Source organism: Zalophus californianus, chromosome 1 (assembly GCF_009762305.2).
Source record: "Zalophus californianus isolate mZalCal1 chromosome 1, mZalCal1.pri.v2, whole genome shotgun sequence".
In the NCBI taxonomy this organism is placed as follows: Eukaryota; Metazoa; Chordata; class Mammalia; order Carnivora; family Otariidae; genus Zalophus; species Zalophus californianus.
In genome coordinates, this window is record NC_045595.1 from 95,293,286 (window position 1) to 95,316,100 (window position 22,815).

General features: G+C 46.2%; 1 protein-coding gene across 5 annotated transcripts in view; it reads left to right on the top strand.

Moving 5' to 3' along the window:
• The window catches only part of MRPS22 (mitochondrial ribosomal protein S22), a 238,648-nt gene that overhangs the window by 190,393 nt on the left and 25,440 nt on the right, over window positions 1–22,815 (top strand). The gene's annotated exons all lie outside the window — the stretch shown is intronic.

Here is a 22,815-nt window from a genome sequence, read left to right on the forward strand (position 1 = left end):
GATCCGGCCTCCCCATGCAAGCTTGGGAGCAGCCCTGGGTCTCATTAGGAGGAGACTGTCAGATGATCTCAGCATCCGGCAGATCATTCCCACAATGAGATCTGATAGGTAGCAGACATGTGTGCTGGGGGGTGACCTGGTGAGCAGCTACCCCTCCGCCCCCACCCGCCAGCCAGGGGGCCTCCCCCGCCCTCGCAAGGTGCTCTCAGAACTCGACTCTGAATACACGAAACATGAGGCCGTCCCCCTTAATCAGAGCTGACTTACGGGAAAATTAAACACAGAAGGACACGCCAGCTCCAGGGAAGTTTCCTTCCCTGCCTTCCTGGAGGCTCAGCCTGACTCTGAGCACCTTCAGGGGAAAGGCTGACCCTGCTGTCAGCCAGAGAGCCGTGACCCTGTGGTGGCAATTGCATCGAGATGACGTGTTCCTATTGACTGGAACAGGAAGGCTAGTAACAAAATACAAGTAAAAGACAGAAATCTTTTTGTTTGGAATGTTCTGTCTACTCTCTAAGTCCTCGTGGCTAGATATCACTGATCTTTCAGAAGTACCAAACTGAAGTCTCATTAAGTTTTTCCAGGTGTGTCAGGTACAAATTATCTAACTCCTCTGCAGCCATTAGAAGGAATGCAGGTTGTGCTTGAGGCAGTTACAATAGAGAGCCAAGGGGGCCAGGGCAGAGGGACTGTCGGGAGGCCGGACCTGAGGGAAACCTGGAGAAATGGTTCAGGATGTTGAACTCTATGGAGGGGAGACTGTCACCATTCGGACTGAGGGACAGGCTAAGAGTCTTCTCCTTTGAGCCACACTGAACTTGCATACAGGGCAGCAGGGTGATCCAGAGCCAGGGGTCTTCCTCATACACCCTAATGTGTCCAGAGAGCCCTTTGAAGGCTGCTGTGGGCTCCCTCTCCACTTAAAAAGACCCTTTCTCTTGAGGATTTAAAGCATATGCTTGCTTGGCCAAGGCTGTCAAAATGCATCACAGAGATGGTCCCAAACCAACTGCCGAGCACCCCCCCCTGTCCTGATCAAAGCAGAAAAGGCAGACGTCCCGCTGCCCATGGATGCTGGAGCTGAACGTGGGGAGAGCCAGCTGGGACTGCAGGCTGACAGCCCTGCTAGTCATGGCTTTGGGGATGGGGGGCTGCTGTCCATGTGTTGCTGACCAGTTATGCACCTGGATGGGCCCTGGACCCAAGGTATCTGAGATGGATCAGTGACTACTCATGTCCAAAGCCAGATCACAGCAGCTTGCGCTAGACCAGGGAATCAGAGTCTGGCAGGGCTGGGTGGGGAGGGGCCGTCCCTGCAGGAGCTAGGTGGGAAAAAAACAGATGGTGCTTGTTCCCTGGAGGTGGGCAGAGGACCAGAGGAGATCCTGGAAGCCCCAAATCTGAAGCTAACTCTACAACAGCCAGCTTATTTGAGCACCCGCCATATGCCTGGCAGCATGCCAGAGCTGTCATGCTGAGCCTTGTGCGGTCCTCGTACCAGGCCTTGGCGGTGGGCTTACCAGTGCCTCTCAATTTGACAGATAACACAATGAAGCACAGAGACTGAGTGCTGTGACCAACTTCACCCAGCTAGCTTGCGGCACTGTTAGGATTTGAACCCATGACTGTGTGAACCCAAAGTTGGAGCCCCTAATTCCCGACTGTATCACTGCCCAGGGATCAGATCAGACATAGCCTTATCACAGAGGAAAGGTGATGGTCAGGGGGCTGAGAGCTTGGGGCACAAGAGCTTCCCAGTGGGAGGCTGGCACAGGGGAACTCCCCATGTGGAGAACCCCAGCTCAGCAGTTCTACACCCAGGGGAAGATGGAAAGATTAGATTAGAGATGGAAAGGGGATTAGAGCGATTTGGGTGGGGGGGCAGGGCATGGGTCCCAGCCTGGATCTGCCTGGGGATGGCCAGGGGTTTGGCAGGGCCAGGGAAGAGCAACCCATATTCTCCATCTCATCGCCCTTCCTGACACCCTTGAGTCTGGGGTGTGGCCCCATTCTCTGCAAACTTCTGAGAAAAAGGGACTCAGAGGTGAAGTGAGTGGTGGCTGGCTTATGGTCATTACAACCAAGAGGCTAGTTTCAGAAGAAAGCTGCAAATTAGCTTGGGAATGAACCGTCTGAGATCCTAATGGCCTTGCCTTGGGAAGACTTCAGGTGAAGAAGAGGCACTGTGTCTAGGAGAGAGGCAAGATTGCACAGCTTCCTGGACTCTGCTTTTCCAGTTCCTTGGCTCAGACAGCCTCGGTTGTCTTAGGACATCAGGCCACTCTGGTCCTATATTTTCTCAGAAGTGTCTGTTGAAACCATTTGCCTATTTCAAAGAACTGGATTGCTTTCTTATTATTGAGTTGTAAGAGTTCTTTACATATTCCTGCTGTCACTACCTCTGTGGTATCTCAGGGCTCCCTTGCCTTTTCAGTTCTATAACCAGTTCCTGGTTATCAGTGCTTCTGTGAAATGGGCCCTGACAAGAAGATGCTTTCCCTCTCCTGATGGAGACACCTGTTCATACCTGACTCCCCACCTGTGCAATGGGGAGAATGACTCCATGTCCAGGTGGTGGCGAGGACTCAGTGAGGAGATGCCCGTGAAGAGCATCAGGGTCTGAGATCTGGCACCCAGGGAGGACTCGGGCAGGAGGGCCCCCAGCCGGGGGCTCCCAGTACAGTGCCTTCTGTCTGTTTTAAGCTGAGGGGAGAAGCAGAGTGGTTGAGTTTAAGAGGGCCTTAATAAGAAATCAAAAACTTCTGATCTCCCAAATGCATTGTTAAGTAGAAAGGCGAACTGGGTGTTATACGCAACTAATGAATCATTGAATACTACATCAGAAATTAATGGTGTACTGTATGTTGGCTAACTGAACATAATAATAATTAAAAAAAAAGCAGAAGGGTGAGCAAAGGACTGGCAGATACTATATTCAATAATAAGTATACTAATGACTAAAAAAAGGCAAAAGATTTGAATAGCTACTTCACAAAAGAAGACATCTGAATGGCCAGCAGGCACATGAAAAAATGCTGAGTGTCATTTGTCGTAGAGACATTCAAATTAAACCGCAGTGAGATATCTCTAAACCCCCACTAGGATGGCTGAGGTTAAAAAGACTGACAATACCAAGTGTTGGTGAGGACATGGAGTACCCACAGCACTGCCTCTTTGCTGGTGGGCTGCAAAAACATAGAGCCACTTTAGAAAAGTTTGTCAGGTCCTTCTAAAGGGAAATGACACCTGCACAATGATCCAGCAATGCCCCCCACAGGTATTTACCTGAGACAAAGGAAAACAGGTATCTCTACAAAGACTTGTAGGCAAATCCCCAGAGAAGCCTTATTCATAATAGCAAAAGCCTAAAAACAATGTCAATGCCCATCAGCAAGTGAAGGAACGAATACACTGTGACATATTAGTGCAGTGGGATACTAACTCAGCAGTGAAATCAGCGAACACCTGGTATGCACAGTAGCACACGGATAAACGTCAAAATCCTGCAGAGGGAAAGAAATCAGGCACAAAATAGTATGTACTCTATTTTTCCGTGTATATGAATTTCTAGAAAAGCCAAGTGGAACATATAGTAATGACGAACAGACTGGTGGTTGTTTAGAGGCAGAGGTGGAAGGGAGTCTTGACTAGGAAGGGGCCAGGAGTCCTTCAGAGAGATGAGAACGTTCTCTATGTTGATTGTGGCGATGGTTACATGGGTATATACATTGTCAAGATTCATCAAAATGTAGACTTAACATGGATGTATTTTACTGAGTGGCGTTATACCTCAATAAAGTTGTCTTCGGGGATATCACTCAGACATGAGGCCGAGAGTCTTGACAGTGTATATGAGGCAGGGACCCATAACCAGAGTGATCCCCCACATGGGGCCCCCCTCAGATTATACCCCCTTCACGGCTCCCTGTACTGGGCATCCCTGTTTGCTCCCCCACCCTCCATCCTGCTCTGTGTCCAAGAGGCTCACCGGAGGGGACTGCATGGGTGGCGCCCTGCCTGTGGTCTTCCTGTCAGATCCGCCAGCAGCAGGCACCAGCAGGAGGTCCGAGGGAGAGGACAGGGAGTTGCTGCTGGCCGCCCATGTCCCTGGACTGAAGGACGTAGCCCCCTCAAGGCAGCCCTGTCTGGATGGCTCTCCCTTCTGGGCTGTGGTAACCCTCCCATCGTCCCACCCTTTCTGAGTCTGCGCTGTGCCAAATCAGCCCGTTGTCTGAGCCGTCCGTTGGTGAAACCCCCTTCGAATTCTCCTAATTCGAATGTGGCATCTCTTGCTGGCAGGGATCCCAACAGACAGAGCACACACTCTTTTTGGTGAAACAAAACAGAGGCTCTGACCCTGGCAGCAGACTCTGGGATGCAGGTGGGGTGGTGGAAGCAGGGCCAAGGGGCCCCGCATGTCCCACAAATGCACGAGCTTTCATGCCATCGCCTATGGGAGCTGGCCTCAGGGGGCACAGTCCTCTTCCAAAGCCCTGGCCCAGGCCTGGACAAACTCCTGCCCTTGGCGCCCTACAGGGCTGAGACTTCTTTAGTCAATTCCAATGGACCGTAGCAGGCAGAGAGACAGAGGGGACAGACACACAAGGCCTGCACCGCGCAGGTGGCGCAGAGGGCCGACAGCAACCACTGCCCGCGGCGCCCTGCGCTGCTGAGTACCGCGCGCTGCTGAGTACTGTGCTGGGTACCACGGACTGCTGAGTCCCGCGCCGGTGGGTCGAGCCGCTGTGTGGTTGCCGCTCCGCAGTGGCTATCGTGCGCTCTTAGCATGGCCGCCTTTCCTATCGCATCTTCTGCTCATGCTGGCGCCGTGACTGGGACACTACTGTTTCCATCTTTTGCACAAGATGAAACGGAGGTCCAACACAAACAGGTAACCCGTCCAGGGGCATACCGCTTACAGTTGGCAAGCCCAGCTTTGAACCCAGCTCTCCCTCCTTGGTCTGACTCCTAGTACACCCTGTTGCTGCCCTTCCTTACTCACCTTGGGGTATGAAAGCTCACAGCTTGTGTGGTGGCACCCCCATCTGTAAAACCCAAGGACCCAAAGGATCGATTTTCTGGCACCCTCCAAAATGCCACAGTGAAGCACCGAGCCCCAGGCCTTGCTGAGCAGAGAGGAGGGGAGGCAGGCCATTCCTCCATCTGCTCCCCACCCCCAGGGCCCCGTCAGAACCCACAGTGGAACAGAGCCCAGGGGACTCTCCTCACTGCACAGGGCACTTGTCCTCAGCAGCGGGAGCTCCTCTGTATTCCAGTGTTATGGAGGGGCGTTGGTGGCACGTGTCGGGCTGCCCAGGTCTCTGAAATGCCCTGTGAGCATGCCCCAGCCACAGCACTAGTCCCCAGGCTCCCTTTGCGGCTGGTGGCCAAGGCTGACCTTATGTCGTGGGCCTGCCCACTGATCCCCCAAATGCCCAGCTGCACACTCTATGCTTACTTTTGCAGTGTATAAAACATTTATGTAGGGCGCCTGGGTGGCTCAGTCGTTAAGCATCTGCCTTCGGCTCAGGTCATGATCCCAGGGGTCCTGGGATCGAGCCCCGCATCGGGCTCCCTGCTCCGCGGGGAGCCTGCTTCTCCCTCTCCCACTCCCCCTGCTTGTGTTCCCTCTCTCGCTGTGTCTCTTTCTAATAAATAAATAAAATCTTTAAAAAAAAAACATTTATGTAGAGTTTATAGGATATATATATAGAATGACCACCCTTGTACATTGCCAGGATCTGAGAAGCCCTATGTGAGCAGCCACCCCTTATCCCTTGGACTAGGGTGTCTTAAGAGCAACACTAGGACACTTGGGGAAGGATAATTCCCAGGGGAGCGTGTGGGGGGCTGTCTTGTGCATTGTGGGATATTCAGCAGCATCCCTGGCCCGTAGCACACTCCTACCCCCCACATTTGTGACAATCAAGTATTTCCCCAGACGCTTGTCAAATATCTCTTGGTGGGGGGGGGGGCAGAATCACCCCAGTGGCGAAGCTCTCCCATGGAGAAAACCACCATTGTGACTTGGTGACAGTCAGCACTTTGATTTTTAGAGTTGTAACACCCATGCACACATCACTACAGCAACATGGTTTTATTTTGCTCGTTCTAAAATTTGGTAGAAATGGACTCACACGTACGTGCTGTCGAGACTGGATGGGCTGCGTCCTGCCGCTGCATGTAGTCGCCTGCCGTGTGTTTTCATCTCTGCGCAGCATTTTGTCGTGTGAACACGCCACACTTGGCTCTTCTGCATTCTGGCGCCATGGGCACTGGGCTGCTTCAGTGTGGGGCTGCGCTGAGCCGGGCCTCAGGGCGCATGCACCTGCCACTCGCTGGTGTGCTTCTCCAGAGCATATACCTGGGAGTGGAATTTCTCTGAGGGGTCACAGAGAGTGGACATTGTTTTTCAAGTGGTTGTGTTAAATCAGCCTCCCACTGGCATGGTGTGAACATTCCTATTGTTTCACATCGTTGCCAACAGTTGAGATGACCATTTTTTAAACATTCATCAACTGATGCGTGCTCACGCGTTATGTTCTTCTTCACACCCCATTTGTCTGCGCACCATTGGGAGCCTGACCCCCACCCCCCATGCTATCCCAAGTGATCAGAACCTTCCTCTGACTTAGCTCTCTCTGCCTGCATTGTATCTGCCTCATTTCAGTCCCTTGTTTTTCTTGCCTGGGAGCCCCACAAAAGCAGGGATGTGTCTGTGTCCCCCAAGCCCCCCAGCAGACTGTGTGTTGGACAAATGAATGAATAATTCTGTTGGGGGGGGAATCCACATATGTATTAGCCTCTCCTTCTGACAAGAGGAGAAACTGCAGCTTAGCCCAGTGGGGCAAGGCATGGCCCAGAGCTCCGTGGGGAGACAGGCAGAGGCTCTGGACTCTGAACCCTGTGTTTTCCAGTGAGTCCCATGCCCCAGCCCTTCCCCATCCCCAACTGCTACTTGGGCTGAAAGAACAGAAGGGCCCTAGAGTCTTCCTTCTTCTTATTGTTCCCTACCCACCCCCATTCCCAAATCCAAATACACTTTGTCCTGAAAGCCACTTGGGGTCCCAACGGTCAGGCAGCAGGCAGGTTGGGGGGACCTGCCCTACTTCCCTGAGGTGGTTGGATTTCTGGAAGGTGCTGGCTGGGGAGGGAGGGCATATGCCCGTGGTGTGACTGAGGCACAGCTGCAGTGCAGGCTGTGTTGGTCTCTTTCTCTACTGCATTCGGGGAACAATGACATTGACTGTCATTTCCCATCCAGGAAGGCTTGGGGAGGGGCCGACAGATGGGCATTAGGGAGACAGAAGCTACTGAGGCCAGTAGCCTGGAATCCTGAGAGTGTGGGCACAAGGAGAGAGGCAGCAGTGAGGGAGAACCTTTCCCGCAGACAGAATGCATGGGTGACGACCAGTGGGCATGCCTGGCCTGGTGGAGCGCGGGCCCAATAGACGGTAGTGGTAACTAGCAGGTGCACTTACTCAGTGCCTACTGTATGCCTGGCACCCTATTAGGTGCTTTACTGGCATCATCCTATTTTCCTGCCTTAAAGCTAGGGTTGGTATCACGTCCATTATACAGATGAGGACCCTGAGGCTCAGAGACTGGGAGCAGCTTGTCTGCGGCTCTGCTGCTGCAGCAGTCACACACTCCAGCCAGGGCTGTTGAGTGGACTTAAGACCCTCCCACTACAGCACATGCTCCTTGAAGGCAAAGCCACAACAAACCTAAGCCACATGAACCACGGAGGGCAGGACCCAGAGCAGAGAATGACTTCATCAGCCTCCAAGAACCAAGCGAACCTGTCGAGAGTCTGGAGAGTGGGTGGGGGGAAGGGGACAGATGTGAAAGCAGGCGTGGGGGGGGGTGGTGGTTGGAAGAGCAGGGGAGCCCTTGAGTGATGAAGAGATTCCACTGGAGGAGGGACATTCGGGGGTTCAAAGTGAAAGACCATTTTGGTTGCTAAGGTTACTGTCCACCATCTTTCTAGAGTACCTCCCAGTGTGCGTTTTCAAAGTGTGGACAGTTCTGAAGCCCTTTCACCCAGATGACCCCTCATAAAGTCTGAGGGAGTAGAGTTGCCAGATAAAACGCAAGATGCCCAGTTAAATTCGAATTTCAGATAGACATCAAATAATGTTTTAGTAGAAGTATGTCCCAAGTATTGCCTGGAATATACTTGTAGGAAAAGATTATTTGTTGATGATCTGAAATTCAAATCGATCTGGGCATCCTGTATTTTCATTTTGCTAAATTTGGCAGCCCTAAGAAGAAGGCCTGGACTGGTGTCCCCATTTTGCCTGGAAAGGAATGGAGGCACAGATAAGTTGTGTGGGGCGTGGCTGGCACCGGCCCCGTGCACCCTGATCCCAAGCCCGGGCCCTTTCCACTCCACACAGCTGCCACCTCTGAGAGCTAATTGCTGCACGGAGTTGCAACCTGACATCTGGGGCATGTGTCAGACCACAACAGAGCCTGTCTTCCCTTTCATCAGGCCCGGCCGGGGGAGCTGCCGGAGCCCTCGGAGGGAGGGAGAACTGTAACTTCAAAGGCCGTGTCGCTGAGAATTCCAGCTACAGCCTTCCAGGTTTGCTTTTGGCTTCATTTCTTGGACTCACTTGGCTCTGGGGACTGAGGTTTTACTTGTATGTACTGAGAAGATACTGCTTCTTTTTTCCACTGGGGGGAAAGTACCACCTTCACTAAATGGTGCATGGCCATTTTCCAGATTCTTTTACAGGGATCCATTCATCCTCACATCAACCCCATGAAATGCCTTCATGTACTGTTGTCCCCATATTGCAGATGGAATCATTGAACCTGGAGCACTCTGGGGGCTGTCCAGGGTGCACAGAACAGGGCTGGCTCTGGTTCAAAGGTCTCGCCGGGCCACCACAGCGAAGGGAAAATTATGTGATATGGGGAGTGTCTCCCAGATCTCAGAATGTAAATCTCACTAAGCCAGAACCCAACAAACCAAGTCATCCCAGATTCTGCCTTCTTCCTCTGCCTTTTCTGTGAAGGAGGCAGTTTCAGGGGGCATGGAAGTAAACTAAGATTTGAACTTTTCCTCCAAAGAGGTGGTCCCCACATATGTCTTCAGGACAGGTCAACCCCTCTTGATGTCTTGCTCTTCTCCTTCTGTGGGCTCTCTGTTGCTGGGGTTCAGAGTTAACGTTCAAAAAGCCACCAACAATGATGCGAACTGTGTACACTGATACTTCAGAAAGATTATCAGCCACAGGCAGAGAAAAGAAAGCAATTTTGGGTGCTACCGTACTCCCTAACAGAAGAGCCCCTGCCCCAGCCCTCTGCGCACCCCAAGTCTTCTGGCCAGCAGTTCCAAGTCTTGGTGATAAGGTTGCCATGGGGTGGTGGGGGGGAGATGCCACACTGCATGGGAGGGGCCTCCCAGCGGCAGCACCTTCTCTTCTGGTGTGTGGCAGAGGGGATCAACCCCATCAGCACACCACGTGGCCATGGGGTTTGTACGGCTTTCCTTCAGAGCAGAGGTGGTCCTGACCTCCACACATTTCATTCTTCAAGTATATCTGTGTGGGTGTGTGTGTTGGGGGGTGGTGCTGCCATGGGTACCATAACCAGCTTCTCTCCTTGAGACAGCTCAGACGGGCCTCAGCTGGGTTCCCTGCCTTGCTGGGAAGCAGGAGGTAAAGCCTCAGAAACACAATTTATGGTATCAGTGCAGATGGGAACACATCTGTGTGTGTGCGTGTGCGTGCGCGTATGCGCACACATGCGCTGTCACCTAGACAGTCCTGTCCTCCTCAGACAGAAAGGACACATGAGTCTCCACTCTCAAGCCCATTTCAATTGTCAGGACAAGTTAGAGCAGCCTTCCAGAGTCACAATTAAGAACAGGGTGAACTGCCACTGTGACAAGGCGACATGTAGTTGTGTTGATCAACAGCTAAGCCCAGATGTCTGGCCAACCCCTCCAAGGTACCAGCATGTAAGTAAAGTCATCTTGCATCCCTCAGACCCAGCTTAAGCACCAGCTGAATACCACAAGGAATCTCAACTGATGCCATATAGAATAGAAGGATCACCCAGCTGAGCCCTACTTGAATTCCTAACTCTCAAAATTGTGAGAATAAAATAGTTGCAGTTTAAACATCTTAAAAAAAAAAAAAACAAAACAGGCTAAAATGCACACGGATTACAACAGCCTCCAGGCTGGCTTCTCGCTGCTCCTTTGTCACTGCTGCCAGAGGGATCTCTCCAAGGGCTGCCCCTGTGGGTGGAAGTTCCCTGATGGCTGGGTACTGGGTTCAGATGTAGCAGTCTACCACTTAAGTCCCCGCCCCACTGCCTCTGTCCTCTCCTTCTAGCCTGTGCCCCAGGCTCCACTCACCCCACACCTTCCAGTCCCTGTGCTCCTGTGAACCTGCCCCCCTCCACCCTTAATCCCACTGGCCTGGCTCAAGGTCTGTCTCTCCCTTCCACCCTCCCCTGGCCTCCCTGGCCCTGCCCACACCCGCCATTTTGTAGATTTCCCAAGGCTATCCAAGTTTGTTATCTTTTTGTGATAATCACATCTCACAGGTGCCTAGAACTTTCCAACAGACAAAGCACGTTCACAAGATACACTCATGTATTCCTCATGGCAACCCTACAAAGCAGGGGTCACTCACCCCACTTTGCAAATAAACCTCAGAGAAGTTACCTCTGGACTACCTCTGATTCTAAATCCCCCTGTTCCTGAAAGCTGGGCTTGCTTTCCAGGTCTGACTTTTCCTGACTCAATGAAAATTCCATAGCAAAGGCCTGAAGGCAAAAGTGGGGTTCCTAAGTACCAGATGGGAGGGGGACTTGGCTTTCTGGCTCTGTTAAACCCTTTAAGAAAAGCAAGTCTCCCCAAAGACAGGGTTTGCAGAGCTTTATCATCAATTCCAGAATTAGAAAGAGGGATTTGCATGCCTGGATGTGGGCTGTTGGCTTTTAGGAGGTAGATGGGGTCTTTGCAGCAAGGCACTCTCTCTCTCCCCCTATTGTCTGCTCCCCACTGCCCCCTGAATCCTGGAAGATCCCCTGCCTCTTTAGCTCTCTGTCCGTGGGGCCGGTGGGGAAGGAACCAAAGGCTGCATGAGAGGGACACGGTCTGCCTTTCCAGAGATGCCGAACACGGAGGGGTCCGCGGGGGGAGGGGAAAGGCACCCTCAGGGCTGCGTCGCCAGGAGGACCAGACTCGCCAGGGTCTGGGTCCCCACGGCGATCCCACAGCGCCATCTAGTGGCAGTCAGGAAGAACACGTGTGCCCTAACGTGGAGTGGGGCTCTGTGCAGGAACCCAGAGCACCTCCTAAGGGTCAGAACCTAGGCCAGGAACTTCTGCACATTAAGTGGCTGGCTCACTTTGTTAATCCTCTCACCAGCTCTGCCTGGCAGGAGAAAGGGACCGGGCTTAGAGTAGGTGGCCCTAGAAGAACTTGGTTCCTTGTAGTGGCTCCTCATGTCCCCCTCCAGTGCCCTTAGCGCACAACCACCTGTGTTCCCCTGCCTCTGCTTCTTACTTGCCTCCTGGATGATTATCTGCACTCTTCTCCCATGTCATTTCAGGGACAAATATAAAATGTTTTACAAAAGTAATAAATGTCACTCACTGAGTACCTGCTCTGTGCCTGAGATTGCTTAGAATTTTTTGAGTATTCTCACTAAGCCCCACAGTAAACTGAAAGATTTTATAGAAGAGAGACTGAATCTCGAAGAAGTGGAGTAATGCATACAAATTCACCCTGCTATACAAAACAGAACTGGGATTCATACCCTAAAGCCCTTAGGTCCCTGGTTCCCTGGGAGGACCCCTTGCTCTTATCATTATTGTCTTAGAGCAGCCTCTGCTGTGGTGGAAAAAAAAAATTGCAACAAGGGAAAAAAAACCATAAAACAGTAAGTTTTCTACCAAATTCAGATCCATTTTCTCTTCATGGCTTAAATGAAAATGGGCATCATTATTGTCACCATCAGCAACATCACGTATTCCACAAACATATAATCAACCCTGTCACTGTCACTGCGGGAGTCCAGCATGAATCATGGCCCCTGTCTGCCCTCAAGGTCACCATCACTGCCATTCTCTGGCTCTGATTAGGGTGGGCTCTTCTCATCTCTGCCTGGAGACCTGGACTCTTCTAATTTTAATTCTGCTTATTATACTTCTTCATGTGCTTATTCATTCATATATTTAATGGATATTTGTTGAGCTCCTATTACATGTCAGGCACTGTGGTGAATGCTAAAGATATAGTGCCAAAAGGCCCTCACAGAGCCTGTAGTTTGGAAGATAAATAGATAATAACCAAGTAAGCGAACAAGTATTTGATGACAATCTTCATAAGCACTCTGAAGGCAGGATTGGGATACTATGACAGCATGTGATGGGACCCTGCCTTAGTCTGGGGGTCCCCTTCTCTGCAGCCTGCTTCACAACCTCCAGCCTACACTGGCTGTACACTAGAGGAAATTCTCCAGCCACAGGGCCCTCCATCCTGGATACTCAGTGACATGTCGAGTTTCTTGAGATTTCATTGCTTTTTTTGAGTTGCCTCACAGGTTGTATTACTTTGTGAGTCTTCAGGAATTGCAGTTTTTAAATCAGAAGAAAAACATCCCTTGACAGTCTGGGTTCAGAAAATTCATGTTCTACAATCTTGAATCACTCCCTAATGGCATCATATGGGTGTTTGTGTCCTTCAGACTCCATTGAGGAGGACTCCACTTCCACTTAAGACAGAGGAATAGGGACTAGATTTACCTGAAAGAAAGAAACAAAAAATATACAAAATATATAAAATGATGGTTTTCAAAAATAGTAGACACCAGGCAATGAAGGACAGTGATCCCTGAGATGGGAAACAAATGGAGTAAGTCCTATAATTTTCACATCTTACTGACTTGAGAAGTTCTCCAGGCTATAATGTAGAGAAGGGGAGCTCAGCCAGAGCCCAGAAAACTCCCTGAGTTCAGGAGATGGAGCTGAGAGTCCAGGGAGACCAAGGTGGCCAGAGTTTGCTAAATATAGTACCAAAGATACAGAGGGCTACACATAGAACTCTGAAGGTCCACAAGGATTTCTCTTCAAGTGTTCAGCAGAGTACTAGTGTATGAAGTACATACATGAAGTGCATGTGTATGAAGATACTTCCTGAAGTAGGGGGGAGACATCAGAAAGGAATAGAATACAGTGGACAGCACCCTCAAAAGGCTGGAAATGGTGACGGTTCCAACCAGCAAGAAAAATTCACAAATTAGGGGGCATTGGGTAGAATATTTGGAAAGGTCTTGTCTAATTAATGTGAAATAAATAGCCCATGTGAAGCACTGTTCTTGACCCACCTAACAAATCATAAAAGAATATTCAGAAAGATCAGATGTTTTCAGTTCACTTAACTGAATCCCAAACCAAGGCACAAGAATATGTATAGGAATACTGAAATATTTGGCACCCAACAAAGTAAAATTCACAAAGTGTGGCAATCAAGCAAATTAACAGGCATAAAAAGAAGCATGAAAACATGATTAATAAGAAGAATAATCGATCTAAACTGACCCAGAACTGACATGATCAGTTAGAATGATCAGAAATATTAGAATCATCAGAAAAAGACACTGACCAATGATTATAAATGTATTTCATCTATTCAGAAAGTTAAGTAGAAACATAGAAGATACAAAAAAAGGCCTAAATCGAACATCTGGAGATGAAAACTACAATGTCTGAGATTAAAAGTACACTGGGTTAGATTAACCACAGATTAGACTCAGCAGAAGAAAAGATTAGTGAACTTGAAGCCATAGCAATAGAAATTATTCATAATGAAACACACATAGAAAAAAAGATGTTTTAAAAAGGATAGAGGATCAGTAGACTAAGGGACAAGTTTAAGGGGCCTTATCCTTATGTAATTGGAATCCCTGGAGAGTGGGGGGTTAAGGAGTGGACAAAAACATTTATAGATGTAATGGACAAAATTTTTCACATTCACTGAAAACTATACACCTACCGATCCAAGAGACTCAATAGATCTAAAGCACAAGACATGTGAATAAAGCTACACCAAGGCACATCATAATTAAAGTATTCAAAACCTAAGATAATGAGAAAAATCTCAGTTGCCAGAGAAAAGAAGACACATTATGTGCAGAGAAACAAACAAAAAAAAAGAGTACAACAGATTTCTCGTCATTAAAATGTAATCAAGAATACATTGGAACACATCTTTAAAGTACTGAAAGAAAATATTGAAAATTTAGGATTTTATACCTAGCAAAAAATAGCTTTCAAAAAATGATGAAATAAAGACCTTTTTCAGACAAGCAAAAGATGTAAAAATTTGGTATCAGGAGAAATGAAGAATGCCTTTGGTGGGCTCATTAGTAGCCTAGACATGGCTGAAGAAAGACTCTCTGAGCATAGGAAGACACGTATATATTAAAAGTAAATGGATGGAGAAAAATGTACCATGCTATCACTAATCAAAAGAAAGAGAGTCACTATATTCAGCCAGAGCAGACTTTAGAGCAGGGGATGTTATCGGAGATAAAGAGGGGCATTACACAATAACAATGGGGTCAATTCTTCAGGAAGACATGATAATCCTTATGTGTATGTACCTAACAAGCACATCAAATATGTGAAGCAAAACCTCTTGGAACTCCAAGGAAAACTAGATGAATCCACAATTATAGTTGAAGAATTCAGCAGCCCTCTATCAGAAATGGACAGATTTATCAGGCAAAAAATCAGTAAGGAGACAGTTGAACTCAGCACCATCAATCAACTGGATGTCATTGATATCTGTCAACCACTTCATCCCACAACATCAGGGTATACATTCTTCTCAAGCTCACATGGAATATTCACCAAGATGGACCATGTTCTGGGTCATAAAACACACCTTAGCGAATTTAAAAGAACAGAATTCATACAGTGTCTGCCCTCAGATCACAGTGGAATTAAGCTAGAAATCAATAACAGGAAGATAGCTAGGTGCACACTGAGATTTACTAAGGTAGACTATACTTTGGACCATAGTACAAGTCTCAATAAATTTAAAAAGTTTCAAGTCATACAAAACATGTTCTCTGACTGCAATGGAATTAAATTAGAGATTTATAACAAAGATATCTGGAAAATCCTCAAATATGGAGAAACTAAATAACCCATGGGTTAAAAAAGGAATAATAAAATGTAAAAATATTTGATCTGAATGAAAATGAAAACACAACATATAAAAATTTGTGGGATGCTCCTTAAGGGGAAATTTATAGCATGAAACCCCTATATTGGAGGAAAAAAGATCCCGAAACAATAACCTCAGCTTCCACCTTAAGAACCTAGAAAAATAAGCAGAATAAAGGAATAAATAATAAAGATCAAAACAGAAATCAATAGAAAACACAAGAACAGAGAAAAAATATGGAAACAAAATCTGGTTCTTTGAGATGATCAATAGAATTGATAAACCTCTAGCTAGACTCATTAGAAAGAAGAGAGAATATACAAATTATTAATATCAGGAATAAGAGAAGTGATATCTTTATAGAATCTACAGATTTAAAAGGCTAATTAGTTAATACCACAAACAGTGTTATGCCAATAAATTTGACAACTTAGATGAAATGGACAAATTCCTTCAAAGATACAAACTACTAGATAGAGCTCACTTAAAAATAAAAAGGTAATCTGAATAGCCCTATATCTACGAAAGAAACTGAACTTTAGTTAAAAACCTTCCCACAGTGAAAACTCAAGTCTCAGATGGCTTGATGGGTGAATTCTTCCAACATTTACAGGAGAAGCAATACCAGTTCTACACAAACTCTCAGAAAATTGCAGAGGATGAAAGATTTCCCAACCTACTCTATGTAGCCAACAATACCTGATACTAAAACCAGACAAAAACTATAAGAAAAAGTAACTACAGACTAATCCTTCATGAAAATAGAGTAAAAAATTCTAAAAATGTTATCAAATCAATCCAACAATATGTATTAAAAAGAGATATCCTTCTCAAATGGGGTTTATTCTGGGAATGTGGGGTTGGTTTAACATTTGAAAAGCAATCAGTATAATTCCCCATATTAACAAACTTTTATAAAAGAAAAACCCTATCATCATCTCAACAGATTCTAAAAATGCATTTGATGAAAATTAAACATCCATCCCTGAGAGAAACTCTCAGCAAACTAGGAATAAAATGAATTTCTGTAACCTGACAAAGGACAGCTATGAAAAAACAGCATTACCCTTAATATGAAACACTAAATGCCTCTCCTCTAAGATCAGGAACAAGACCAGGATGTCTGTTCTTACCACTGCTCTCCAACATTGTACTGGAGGTTCTAGCAAGTATAATTAGGCAAGAAAGAAGGGGGGGGAACGTCATCCAGATTGAAGAATTAAAAGCTATCTTTATTGACAGACAATGTGATTGTTTATGTAAAACATCTGATGGAATCTACTAAGGAGCTACTAGAACTAAAAAGTGAGTTTAGCAAGTTTGCAGGATACAAGAGCAATACGCAAAAATCAATTTTATCTCTAGACTAGCAACAATCATTCATTGAAACTAAAATAACATTTACAATAGCATCATACATATGAAACTCTTCGGGATAAATCTGACCAAAGATAAGATTTGTACATTGAAAACTACCAAACATTGCTTAGAGAAGCTAAAGAAGACCTAAATAAATGGACAGATAAGCATCGTTAATGGGTCAGAAGACTCAGGATTGTTAAGATATCAATTCTCTCCAAATGGATTTATTTGAAGAAAATACAATTGATTTAATTGGAGATCTTAGATTTGATCTGAGATTTGATATAATTTTAATTGAAACTCCAGCAGGATTTTTAAAAAAGATTCATTTATTTTTAGAGAGAGAGTGCACGCTCGCACGTGCCAGTGCAGGGAGGGGCAGAGGAAGAGAATCCCTGCTGAGTGGGGAGCCCACCCCGAGTGTGTGGGGCCCCCATAGGCTGATCCCACAACCCATAAGATCATGACCTTAGCCGAAACCAAGAGTCAGATGCTTAACCGACTGAGGCATCCAGGCGCAGGATTTTTGTAGAAACACATTCTAAAATTTATATGGAAATGCAAAGGACATAAAATAGCCAAAACAACTTTGAAAAAAAAAAAAAGGAAAGGAGAACAAAATTGGAGAACTAACACTACCTGATTTCAAGCTTTATTATAAAACCACAGTAATAAAAAAACAGTGGAATATTGGCATAAACATATAAAAATAGGTCACTGGATGGGGTGTCTGGGTGGCTCGGTCACTTAAGCATTTGCGTTTGGCTCAGGTCATGATCCCAGGGTCCTGGGATCGAGCCCCGCATCAGGCTCCCTGCTCAGTGGGGAGTTGGCTTCTCCCTCTCCCTCTGCCCCTCCCACCCACTTGTGCTCTCACTCTCTCTCAAATAAATAAATAAAATCTTTAAAAAAATAGGTCACTGGAATAGAATAGAGACTTCAAAGGTACACCCACACAGATATAGATGGCTGATTTTTTTAAAAAGGTGCAAAGGCAATTCTGTGCAGAAAGGGTAGTCTTTTCAGGAAATGATTCTGGAACAATTGGCATACATACACAAAAATATACTTCAATCCATACCTCACACTATATTAAAAAAATAACTCAAAATGTACCATACACCTAAATGTGCAATGTAAAACCATGAACCTTCTAGAAGAGAACGTAGGAAAAAGCTTTGTTACCTTAGGTTAGGCAAAGCACAGCCCATGAAAGAACACACTGATAAATTGAACTTCATCAAAATTAAAAACTTCTCTCTTAAAGATGTTGTTAAAAGAATACAAAGGCAAGCCACAAACTGGGAGAAAGTATTTGCAAACATATTTTTAATATAGGTCTTGTATCCAGAATATGTAAGAATTCCTGAAATTCAACAACAATAAAACAACCCAACTTTAAAAATAGGCAAAAGATTTGAATACACAACTCGCCAAAGAAGATCCACGCATGGTAAATAAGCACACGAAAAGATGTTCAACATCATTTGTCGTTAGGCCAATGAAAACTAAGAACCATAATGAGATACACAACACATGTATTAGAAAGGCAAAAATTAAAAAGACTGGCCAGCATCAAGAGGATACTGAGGAAACAAAACTCTCATAGCTGCTGGAGATTTAAAATGGTACAATGACTTTGGAAAAAACTTGGAAGTTTCTTGAAAAGTTCAATGCACCTATCATATGATTCAGCCATCCCACGCCTAAATATTTTCCCAAGAGAAATGGAAACACATGTCCAAAAACTTGTACATAAATGCTAATTGGAGTTTTATTTCTAATAGCCAAGGACTGGAAACAACCCCAAAGTCCCACAGCAGGTGAATGGATAACAAATTTTGGTACATCCATATAATGGAATATTAGTCAGCAATAAAAAGGTACAGGCTATTGATATACATGACAACATGGGTGAAGCTTAAAATAATTATGCTGAGTGGAAGAAGCCGGACAGAAAAAGAGTACGTACTTAGGATGCCTTTTTATCAAACTCAAGAAAAGGCAAGCTAATGTGTAGGGGAGGAGTGTAGTGGTTGCCTGGGGGAAGGAAGTCGCACAGATTCCTAATTGGAAGGGATCCCCAAGGGGCATGAAGAAACTTTGGGGGTGATGGGCATGTTTGTAATCTAGATATGGTGATGGTTACATGGTGTGGACACAGGTTAAAACTTATCAAATTATGTGCTTTAAATATGTGTCATTTATTGTAGGCCAATTATACACGAATAAGCCTGTTTACTTGTTTATTTATTTTAAAAAATCAGCTGGGTATGCAGAAGGTGGCCAGCCACCTTTGGATTACTCTCATCTCCACAAGACATACTGGCATAGAAAGAAAACTCATTGAGCAAGGCTGCTTACTGGTGTCATGCAGCTGATGGGGAAATTTTGACTTACTGATGTAGCCAAAGTCCCAGGGCAGGAGGGGAATTGGTCTGGTCACTCATGTCTCTGGACTGCTAGTTCAGGTTAGTTCATTTCCATCTGAAATGTTTGCCACCCTGGATGGGTTTTAAAGGAGACGGAAGGAATCCTGCACAGCCATGGAAAGAGATGAGATGAGACCAGAATGATGCTGATGTTGACAGCAATGGTAATAATGCTATCACTGGATGGGCAATGACTGTGAGCCAGAGTGCCAATTGCTTCATGTCTGTTAACCCTCACTCTTACCCTATGTAGAAGCTGCTATCATGTCATCTTAGAGAGGAGGAAATGAAGGTGGGGAGTAGCAGGGGCTCAGACAGCTAATGAGTTGTGGAGCTAGAATTTTAACCTATATCTTATCTGATCCCCAAGCTCTTACCATGGAACTACCCCCATTCCCAGGCCAGTACACACATGTGAACATATGCATGTTCCCCTGTACCCAGACAAGACCACACACACACGCACACACATGCTCACTTTACATATATGTGTGTGTACGTGCATACGTGGACTTACATGCATGTGCATACGTATTTGAACACATATGCACATTCACATGCATACAAAATGGCCACCTATGCATACACACATGCACGCATGTGTCTCCTGAGGCCACACATTTGCATGACACATACACATAGGCACACACGCTTAGAATACTCTAAGAATTTATATTCTGCTCTTTTGGTTCTGGCTCCCTGTCAGCAGCAACCACCGAATCCCACTACCAACCTCTCCCAGTCCAGGCCCCAGGAATCTTCAGGATGCTGCAGTCCTGAGTCTAAAGTGAGATTATGCTCAGGCCCCTGATCTGGGGCTGCATTCAAGTCAGGGCAATCAGATGCATCCCATTTTCTCATGAAAGAAATTTCTGACAGGCTTATTAACCTTTGAAAATACCAGCTCTCTGTCCAAAGGACTTCTGGAGTCCAGATCGAACTGAAAAATAATCCTGTGACAGACCACCCAGTTCTGAGCTGATGGGAATTACTTTCAACCCAGGCCAGCATGTCCCTCCGACAAAAAGTTCCACATACCAAACCTGACAGCAGCCAGCTCTTGGGAGCAAGGGAGCCAAGTGTCAGCTATTATAGATCATATCCATGAAGCCTGTGACATGGGGTGATCGCTCTGGGCCTCTGTCATTCTGGGGGCATCTGGGATAGCAGGAAGGAGCTGGTCTAAGTGCCTTTGACATTTATGTCCTGTGCTAGAGGACAGAGAATCTGCCTGTCAGCGCAGACAGATGTAGCCCTGGCCTCTGGCAATCATTTTCTCTTTTGAGTGTTCAGTTTGGGGTGGAATTATAGTTCGGTGGGTGCTGTCAGAAGTAAAGAGACAGAGTGTCATGTGGAAAATTGGAGATAAACGGATTAACTGCAGGGTTGGAGGAAGTGACTCATCCATCCCCATTGTCTCATGGAGACATCCCCATTGTCTCAGTCTTCTTGCCTGCTCTTTTTGGGCCACCTTCTGGGCTCAGAAGACAGGCTATATCATTTCTGGAAGTCTCAGTGTTTTTCCTCTTTTCTACCATAAGAGCTGCCAGGGACCCCAGAGTGTAGCCTTGTCTTTGCCTTGAATAAATTGGATGGCCTTGGGCAATATCCTTAACTTTAGAGCCTCAGCTTACACGTAGAGAAGATGCTCATATTGATGCCTGTCTTGTCTGCCTCACCAATTTTCCATGAAGACCAGCAGGGACTGATGAAAAGAGTACACTCCAAGTGGCAGGGACAGTGGCTGTGCTTTGTCACATCTTTCAACATCCTCATCATTGCTTAGGGTGTTTCTGCTCCAATGTAGAATTGCACAGGCTCCCAGGCAAAATGTTTTCCATCTTCCTCTAGAACTATCTGGGGACCGACCCTGGAGCTTCCATCCTTCAAGGCCTTCCTGAGGCTTGGCTGTTCAGTTTTCCCTTGAACTCTGTGAGATAGTCAACATCTTTCCCATCACTTCCATCTCTGTGTTAGACAGGAAAGATTTCTGTTGCTTATAACCAGGTAATCTTAACTGACGAACATGTAACTCTCTAAAATTTTCCTTCTGAAGGTCTTCAGAAAGGTGCTGACTTGCTGCCACCCAATCGTCTTGCACCCACCCCGTTTATGAAATACCAGGCCTCAAATCCTGAAAATCCTTTATCCTCAAAGTCTGCAAGATAAGTGCTCTCATTATACCCATTTTGTAGGTGAGGAACTGAGACTCTGAAAGATGTGGGCATCTGTCCAAGGTTACAGCTAAAACCAGGAATCTTGGTTGATACATGTCAGTAAGACTTAGTGTGGCCCCAAGTAAAGGAGATTAATGAAAGGAACAGGGGAGGGTCTCTTGCCAAGATAGCACCTTTCCCCATCTCTCTCTTTCTCAAAGCACATAGTCTGCCATCTCTGCTTCTGCTCCGTCTTCCTGCCTTTTTCTGTGAACTGGCTTTCTCTGCTCACTCATCAGGGAGTATATTGTTGAGAAAGGGAGCTCCAAACTTAACTCTAAATAGTAATTAATTTCAAGGTTCTGCCTTCAACTATAGTTTCTGTGTTTCTTAGTTTGAATATTAAGAGAAAACCTGTTCAGTGCTTGGACAGCTGGGGTAGCCTGAAAAATGTCCTTCCTTCCCCAAATATACCTAATTCCTAGAACTTGAGACTGTTACCTTATATAGAAACAGTCTTTACAGAAGTGATTAAGTTAAGGATTTTAAGGTGGGGAGATGATCCTGGATTATCAGGGCAGGTTCTAAATGGAATCATATATATCTTTATCAGAGTGAGGCAAAGGGAGATTGGGCCACAGACAGAAGAGGTTATATGATGATAGAGGCAGAGCTTGGAGTGATGCAGCCATAAACCAAGTAATGCTTGCAGTTACCAGAAGCTGGAAGAGACAAGGAACAGATTCTCCCCTAGAGCCTCTGAAGGGAGCACAGCTCTGTTGATACTCTGCTTTTGGCACAGTGATACTGATTTCAAATTACTAGCATCCATGACTGTGAGAGAATAAATTCATGTTGTTTTAAGCCACCAGATTGTTGTAATTTGTTACAGTGGGTACAGGACACTAATACAGCAGTCAATGGATTCATTCCTCCTGCATTAGGTGTCCACTCATTGTTCAAACAGTATTATCCAGGGGGATGTTAATATGAAAAACACAGCCCATGAAGCCTATCCTCTCAGCAGTGCCTATGGGAAAGAAGTAGGTGGCGATCCTTAGAGAAAGGCATGGGCTGGGAGACACTTGCATGCCTCTCACTACCACTCCCTGACACCTGTTCTCGTGTAGGTGTGAGAGGAAGTGTTGGGAGGCACAGGGCAGCAGCCATGCCTGAATGTAGCACCAAGATGAGGGCTCTCTCCTTCTCCACCCAAACAGGGAGTGTGTTCAGAAACAGCTCTTAATGGGCAGTGGTGGAAAAGAGGAAAGGTTAATTCAAACAAGTGTTAACATCCTCCTTTAGCTAGGCCTTGCGATGAGTTCTTAGCATAGGCATCAAATTATAGGGAAGAGAAAGACCTACACATCCTGGACAGCTGGTAAGAAAATAACAGGATCACTAAATCATTCATTTAGTCATTTATTCAACCAATGTTTCCTGTGCATAGAGATGTACCAGGTTAGGTGACAGTACAATAAAATATGTAGAGTGATCGTCTTCATGGGATAAGAAAAATAAGCAAAATAATCATAAATTGAGAAAAGGAAGTAAAGGAGTAAGGTTCTGAGACAGAATGAGGTGTATGAGTGGGTGGGGATGAAGGTGGTGGTGACAATCAGACTTTGGAATCAGGAGTTACATTGGTTGTGCGGGAGGATCTGTG